Source organism: Asparagus officinalis, chromosome 1, assembly GCF_001876935.1.
Source record: "Asparagus officinalis chromosome 1, Aspof.V1, whole genome shotgun sequence".
Classification (NCBI taxonomy): Eukaryota; Viridiplantae; Streptophyta; class Magnoliopsida; order Asparagales; family Asparagaceae; genus Asparagus; species Asparagus officinalis.
Window position 1 is genome coordinate 7165113 of NC_033794.1, and position 9049 is coordinate 7174161.

The 9049-nt window shown below is 35.3% G+C and overlaps 1 long non-coding RNA gene across 1 annotated transcript; it reads left to right on the forward strand.

The window, feature by feature from the left end:
* LOC109831843 lies at positions 2924-8201 on the forward strand. Its single transcript, XR_002244567.1, has 2 exons — positions 2924-3154; positions 7804-8201. It is a non-coding gene; the product is annotated as an uncharacterized LOC109831843 (long non-coding RNA).

Below are 9049 nucleotides of genomic sequence, written 5' to 3' on the forward strand. Positions count from 1 at the left end.
GCATGATTGGAGGAATTATAAAGGAGCCAACAAGTAAAATATCAAAATAACATTAATAGAAAACATACCTCCTTTAAAATATAGATTCAGCCTTTATATAGATATAAATCTAAACGAGACATTAGAGGAAATTAATATAGTTAAATATATACTGAAAATAATAAAATCAATGTTCTAAAACGCAATCAAGTTGTTCTTTCGTTAATGTTTGGGATTGGTACATTAATGTGAAACTCTACATATGATTATAATCACAAACGTCGTGGTATTTGTTTTGATATGAAAAAGGTTAGATCCGCGCAGAAGTCAAAGATCTAAAAGTTGTTTACTCTCAAAAATCCATAATATGAGGTAGACTGTTGTTAAGCTTGTAACGATATTATCAATTGTAAATGCAAGGCATGCCCAAAACAAGTATGTACAAGTAGTTGAAGGTGCAAATTAATTAACTTAAAAAAACATAGTTTAATTGCTTATTAAATGCAATGAATTCATTCGTCCAAATGTTTTCCTTACTAATATATTTATTCACCTTGTTAATCAAATAATCCAGCATGAAACTTATTAAGGAATTGCAAGATCTTAATTTGTCCACAGGATCCATATTGTATGGGAGAATATACTTATCGGATGGCTAGATGAATATTTATTTACTAGGGAAAATTGTGTCTAGACCTCAAATTAAAAACCTTCATGTTGTTAAGCTCATTGACTTTTTGGCCCCTTGAACCAAGGTCTCATGTGAAATGCCTTTTTTCGAGCATTTATCCCCAAAATACCCTCACCCTCAACCTCCTCATCTCTTTTGTTTTTATGACCCGTGAATTATTTTCCTCCTCCTCATTCTCCTAAATGATTATCGTTGTCACCACCACCTCCAACATTGTGTCATCCTTCTTGTTGATGATCTTGGTCATCGATGTTTGGCTTAGAAGCCTGCTAAAACCAGTCCTTGCTCTCCTCTCTAGCGCACCACCAAGAACACAAAGGGAGAGCTTGCCACAGATCTGCTCCTAAATCACTCACAGAGGTGAAGAGATCGCACAAAGGGGTGAGAGCACAAAGCTCACAGAAGAGAGGGGGATTGCACAAAGCTAACATGGGAGGGGAGAGGATTGCACAGAGCAGAGGAGCACCAAGCTCAGTTTTCTCTTCACCGTCTCCTCCTTCTCTCCCAAGCTACTACCAACCCTTCAACCTAAATAGAAGGGGTCAGCCGACATGGGAGAGAAGCCTAGGGTTTCGAATGGTATGAGCCAACCTATAAGGATGGGAGATAGGACTCACAGCGGCTGCAGAACAGGACACGAGAATGGGGAAGGACCTGCCGACATAGGGCTTAGTACCATCGGGTAGGAGAGGTCGAAGAGAGGGCAAGGGCAGATATGTGTAGGGATCTAGGCCTCTTGGTAATGGGCCAGTTTTTGGGCCAACAAATAGCAACACTTCTCTTTCTTCTTATCTTTTTCAACTACTATATTTTTGGCCGTCACTACAACATCTTCGTCGTTTTCATATTTTCTCAACTCTCTCTCATCTTCCTTCTCCCACCATCACCACCACTGCATCACTCAAAATCGTCTCTTTTGACTAATATTATCATCTTTTAAGGTCACACAAAAGTTAATACTTAATAGGTAAAGTTAACATATAAGACATACGGTTACAATCTAACAATTAAAAGTAATACTTGAGGTCTAAAGTTAATATCTAACAATTTTAAAACTTTTATATTAATCCTAAAAGTTAGATGTTAAATTTATACCTCATATGTTAACATTAGACCTTACATATTAACTTTCATTGTTAGATGTTAACTTTAAATCTCACTGTTAACTTTAGACCTCATATCAATCCTAATTGTTACACGTTAACTGTAAGGTTTAGATGTTAATTTTAAATGTTAAGTATTAATTTCGGTGTGACATTAGAAAACAGTTACTTTATCCAACAAATACGTCTTTAAGAGACGAGGCATATGAATTTATAGGAGTTGCGACAACGATCATGAAAGAACGAGAAAATAGAAACAGAGGAAGAAGAGAAGGGTGAAAAAAAAATAGAAGAGGAGTGAGGGGAAGAAAGGTGACTGGAGATAATTTAGAGGAGAAAAGACGAAGGTGGATGAACGTAGGAGGAACGATGGGGGAAGAAGAAAAAAAGGGGCAATGATGGAGTAAGGGTGGAGGAAAGACGAGGAGAATAAAGTTGGATGCAGAAGTGAAGATGAAGGATGTTGAGCGAAAAAAATAGGAGACATGAAGTGGAATGGAGGAGGATGATGGTAGGGGAGAAGAAAGGATGAGAGGAGGTGGAGTGGAGAAAGAGAGAGAGAGAGTACAAGAAGAGGAATGAGAAGAGGAGAAAGACGATAAGGGGTATTTTAGGGACTTGAGATAAATATGGGTTGGGAAGGGGTCTTTTCACACGAGAACTTGGGTCACGGGCCCAAAACACAAGGCAGAAAGGTCAAGGACTAAATCACACGAGGGTTCTTAATTTGGGGCTTAGACAAAATTTTCCTATTTATTATCATAACTATCTAGAATCTAAAAATTCAGCGAATAATATTTTTATACTTGAATAATTTAGCGATTGATATTTTACAATCTAGCGAATAATATTTTACACTTGAAATCCATTATCAAAGCCCCAAACGAAAGCAGCAGTACGAAGCGCCATCAGGCCCACATCCCAGGCCGGCAGGCCCTAACCCAACCGAGCGGCTGAACTACAAAGTGGGCTCCACTTTCTTACCTTTTAGGCGTTAAAAGAGTCCTTTGGTCCCTTTTGTCTGTCCCTTTTATCTGCTCTGACAAGATTTAAGGCGGGTTTCAACTTCAATTTCGAAAATTAAATACTAAAACGAGCCTGCTGTCTTCTTCGGGATTCGTAAAAAAACTCTCCCCTTTTCTAGAAACCCTAAAAATGAAATTTTGAAAACTTTAAAAAATTTCAAAAAGAGACAACGCGGAAAAAAGCCAGGGATAAAAAGAGGAGACAGAGTATCAGAAGAGAGTGAAGAGCCAAAGATCCTCTCTCTCTCTCTCTTGTTTCTCTCTCTCCTAGGGTCTTAAGAAATGCCGGCGAGGTGTCGAATTGGTGGCGGTCTTGGCCGCCATGGGTTCTTCTCGAGGAGGAGAAGGAAGCGGAGGTGAGCGGATCGATCTTTATTTCTTTATTTTTTTATTTATTTTTAATTTGACTGGTCTTGTTGTGTGGGCGGAGAATCATTTGTTTTGGCGCTATTTTTTCTAACGTGAGATGCGTAATCTTTCTATTTGTTTGGTTGGATGAGAATCTATTGGATTGAATCTTAAAAACTTGATAATGTTCTTCTTTTGTACTGTACCCAACTGATTATTATTGGGAAATTTGTATTTTTTCCAAATATTTTATATTGTTGCGATGGGTAAAGCGAACCAGGATGACATAATTTATGCCCTCACGAGAATTTGAGAATGGAGTGGAGAGAATTGATGCCCTATGAACTGACGGGGGCAAGAATTGAGAAATTGGGTCTAGTTAAAGTTTTGGCATTGAGCGTGATGAGGAAATACAGGAGATGGGAACATAGGATTAATTTCGGTGATTTTTGGTTAAGTTTTTGATATATTGCAAGCAGAAAATGAAAATGCTGTTATTGTGGTATTCGAAGAAGTATGCACTTGCTTCTAAGGGAGTCTTTAGTACTAGCCGATAAGTTTTCAGTCTTAACAGAGGTTATATTAGGCGATAATTGTGAAAGATAAAAGAATTTCTAGGGAAGGAGCATGGAAGAAATGAAAGTTATTGTGAATAATAGAGGCCAATTTATGATAAAAAAGATCAAGGTCTAACTTTGTTTTGATTTGTCTCTCCTTTATGTAGCCTTATTTAGTGTGATATAGTGTATGTTATAGTAGAAGCGGACGTGGACATCGTGAGATTCAATAACTTAATTATTTCTTCTCTAAGACCCTAACATAACAAAATGATTGAAAGAGGAAAAGTATTGAAGAACACAGAAGTGGACAAGGAATTAGTCATTACCCCTTCTCCAAATCCTTAAGACTATACAATAAAGCATCCTAAATTCTAATAAATGATCCACATCAGTTGTCGCGATTATTCCCTCATGAACCATAGTTAATTAGCTGAGACTAACTTGATTTGAACATGTTACTGTTGAATAAACGGTTTCAATTCTTTGTTGAAAGCTAGTTGATTTCAAACCCATTTCTCACATAGTTAACAGGCCTCCTTACTTTTATCTTTTATTCATTTAATATCTGCTAACATGCAAGTTAAGATGAAATTATAGCTCATCCATTGTGATAGTCCACTGTCTTCAAGATTTTAGTGTAATAATTTTCCTATACCGTCGACCATACTCAGTATCTTTATAGATGGTCTATCATGTCCTTGGTGACATTTTCATTACGAGGAAATATGATTTTTTTTGGGGGTTCTGTGATTAAAAACTTTTCCTTTTGCAGTGCCAATGTATTTGTATGAGGAATTTTTTAGTCTTATATTAATATTTGAGGATATGAAAATTATAATTATTATGAATTTATGATTGTCCATTAGGATCATCTAGCGTTTGAGAAACATACATGTATCGTGTCAGAAGTTGACCTGATTTGTATCAAATCTTGACCCTCCTCTTCACACCTGTATTTTATATTCTTCAAGAGCCTTAAGGACTTACTTCATCAGTTCTTTTTGTTTAATGCACTTTTACATTGTTAAGTTCATAACGTAAAGAAAAACCAACGGTCTACAAGTTTTATTTCTCTGCTGTATCAGCATCGGTATGTAGCAATTACATTAGAAGTAGATATTACGACGCTCATACATCTTATGTTGAATATTGTAGGAGATTGCTTTTTCATTTCTACTTAATTTTGGGTGTTCCCAAAGAGTGAACTTCATTTCGGGCGAGTTCACCGAAAGAATGTTAATATAGTGGCCGCAAACAACTGGTATATTTGTTGGTTTGAATACCAGAGCGTGACAGCGTCGATGACCTTATTTGTTACAATAATTTAAGATCCCACAATTACTTTAGGAATTTGCAAGGCCTAAAGGGTTGAATTTTTATCCTCGCATTTCCTAAGACTTAAGCAGATGATAAATAAGATTTGAAGCATCCTAGAATAATACAAAATGACCACAGTATATCGTCAAAGGAGGCCTATGAGGACTTTGCTGAAGGTTTATTACCAAAAGGTATAGAACCAGGAAACTAGATTATGGTACCAAGAGGTTCAAGATACCAAAAAATTTGTATTGGTATATCTAGTTAAAAGGCTTAAAGCTTCAAGACTAAAATTTATGGCATATGCTTTAACTTTGGGACTACCAAGATATCCATGAAAATTTTCCCAAGCCCTATTTTGGTTAAAATTCAACTCAAACTAGATTGTAATTTTTCTAGTCGTTTTTTATATAGGAGGTAATTTCCATGGTAAGGCTTATATAATGTAGTTTTTAGCTTTTATGTCACATACCTTGAACAATTGAGGGGAATGTTGCAGATAAAAGGATCTCATTATTGGGTTTTCAGGTAGATATCTAAAGTGTGAATATTTATATAGGGTGAATTGGTATATTTTGTGAATAATCTGGTATCTTAATCTACACTTTACAAATCATCTTAACTTTTTATGCAATTTTTTAATTCATTAGTCACAAACTCACATGCATGCATTTTCACCTCTTTCAACCCAATGCCAAATAATTAGCGTACTTCAAATTCTTAATTTTTCATGGGTTACCCACTATTTTTTTCAAATTTCTTCTATTTTGTCTCAATAGAATTAATTGGTGTATTCTAAATTCGCAGTGCTCATGGTCTATAACCTATGATTTTCGTCCATTTTTTTTCATTTTGACCCAATGATAATACAGTTTTCTTTTCTCAAATTTCATAATTTTCGCGAGTCATAACCCACAATTTTGTCCATTTTCATCTATTGTAACCTAGTGGTAGATAATTGGTATACTTAAAATTCGCAGTTTTCATGGACTATAACCCACAAATCTTGTCTATTTCTGGTCGTTCGACCAAATAACAGTTCGGTTTTTTCCCTTCAAAATCCATGATTTTCATTAAGCTATAATCCATAATTTTGTCAATTTTCAATTCTTTCAACCAAATGGTGCATAATTGGCATATTTCAAAACTCTAATTTTCATGGAATTTGTCATGTGTTACCCACAATTTTTGTCAGTTTTCTTCTATTTCGACTCAATAGAATTAATTGGTGTATTTTACATTCACAATTTTCCTGGGCTATAATCTATAATTTTCGTCCATTTTTAATCATTTTGACCCTAATAATGATTAAGTTTTCGTTTCTCAAATTTCATGATTTTCATGAATCATAACCCACAACTTTGTCCATTTTCATCTCTTGTAACCCAGTGACAAATAATTAATAGGTAAATAATTGACATACTTCAAAATTTACAGTTTTCATAAACTATAACCCACAATTTTTGTCCATTTCCAGTCGTTCGACCAAATAACAATTTAGTTTTTTTTTCCTTGAAAATTCACAATTTTTATTGAACTATAACCCGCAGTTTTGTCAATTTTCATTTCTTTTAGCCAAATGGTGAGTAATTGGCATATTTCAAGACTCGTAATTTTCATAGACTATAATTCATGATTTTTGCCCATTTTTATTTGTTTTGACCAAATGACAATTATGTTTTTTCATCAAAATTCACATTCATGGGCTATAACATATAGTTTTGTCCAGTTTCATCTCTTTCAACCAAATGACAAATAATTGGTGCGCTTCAAAATTCAAAATTTTTATGGGTTGTAACCCGCAATTTTTTTCTGCTTTCGTTTATTTCGTCCCCCCAGTGGAATAATTGGTATACTTCAAAATTCAAAATGTTCATAGGTTATAACCCACAATTTTTGTTTATTTTCTTTTATTTCATCCTAGTGGAATTAATTGGCGTAGTTCACATTTGCAGTTTTTATGGGATATAACACATGATTTTCGTCAATTTACAATTGTTTTGACCCAATGGCGATTAATTTTTCTTTTCAAAATCCACGATTTTTATGAGCTACAATCAATACTATTTTCTATTTTCGTCTTGTTTAACCCAATGGCAAATTATTGGCGTACTTTTTATCCATTTTCAGTTGTTTCGACCAAATAGCAATTAAAGTTGTTTTCCCCCTCAAAATTCAAACTTTTCATTTGGCTATTACCCAAAATTTGTCCAGTTTCAGCTCTTTCAACCGATAATAACTTTGCCCAGTTGCAAACTAGGATGAAAAATGCAACACAGTTTGCTTAGGTTGATGGCTAATCCCCAGGACAAATAGGCAAACAAACAGATGCTTGGTTTATAGTATTGGAAGACTAAACTGTGGGGTTGTGCTATGTTCAGGTATGTGAAGAGACGAGATAACATCTACCTTCTCATTGTCATCATTATACTGCTAGCTGCTAAAATTAATTTGAAAAACACTACAGGCACACCCTCTGCCACACCTCCGGCCACACCCCCTCTCCCTCTACAGTGCAGGGGGTCCCATCTAAGATTTTTTTTAAAATCTCAGGTGGGGCCCCCTGCACTGTAAAGGGAGAGGGGATGTGGCCGGAGGTGTGGCAGAAGGTGTGCCTGTAGCGTCACCCAATTAATTTTATAGAACCTTTGTCTACAGGATTATCACTAAATGCTTGCAATTTCTTTAATGCCCACGGTACTGGATGCTTATTTATTTATTTTTTCCCTCGGAGATTCATTTAGGACTGGGTTTTAATTGTTATTGTTCATTTTCTACAGGCATGGAGACGCTGAAGAATTGAGCTCCAACAGTCGTGCATTCTTGCATTAATCCTCAAAATCCTCCTGTCCTAGTATTAACTGATATATATACGTCCACCAAGGAAGGGCATTATTCGGAGAATTGAGGGATGAAGCCATTGGTCCGGGAGCACATATATATTTTTAGCATATTTTGACCCTAAATTGTTTAGTTATTTAAATTACACCATAATATCAATATCGGTAGCTAGTCGTTGATTTAGGTTGCTAACTCTTGTATTACTACCCCGTTTTTTTGCTACTTAAATTGGCTTAGAATCTCAATGCAAAACGTTTAAAGCTTTTGCTTCTTTGGGATAGTCTTGTATTTTGGAGAACTAACATCTATTATGCAGAGCTGCAGAAGTTTTTGAGTATCAGCTTACATGAACATGAGAACAATTCTTTATAATGGGTATGCTCCAAATTTTATTTAAGGATGCTTTATCGGTTACTTACGTGGATATTATGAAACAAAAATAATGTTTCATACAAATTCTTATTTGTATGAGGTATGAAGTTAAGCAAAAAAGCTGCCTAGCACATTTTCTCCATAACCATAATCATATGATCACAATAATAATGGCCCTTTTTTTATGGAAGGGAAGGTTAAATTTCCTCCAAATTTAATTGCTCGCTCTGGAAAGCCAGGTGCCATCTCACGGAAGTACAAAGATTAGCAAGTAGAAGTGCCCTTTCAACCTGATTTCTCAATAAATAAGTAAATAAATAAAATTAAATAAAACCTTTTGCGTTCGCTGCGAAATAGAACAGGTGGAGCTTTGTGATTCTGAAGGATAACAAGTATTTAGACTGAAGCAGCCTCCAGTGTAAATTCTGCAACAATCACTCCTCATGACATTTTGGACGTGGAATTCTCAATCAATGTGCCATATTATTGGAAAATCTCTATTTTCATGAAACATTCCAGTTATGGTCCGCTAAATAATACGTCTACTTCAGTAGAATTTTTTTTTTTAAAACTCAACAAGAGAAGGAATTTATCGACATTTCCTATAAACTGCAGCTATACAGAGCATCAATTGCAAAAACTATGTTGTGTTATTCTACCAAGACCTACGAACTCCAAAACAAAATATATAAAACATACATAATCGATGAGTGTGTGGATTCTCCTCATATCCAAGAAGGAAAGAGATTTCAACTCTTACTTGGTTTCCTCTCTAATTGTGGAGGTGACCAGAAAAACCAGCAAATATATTTG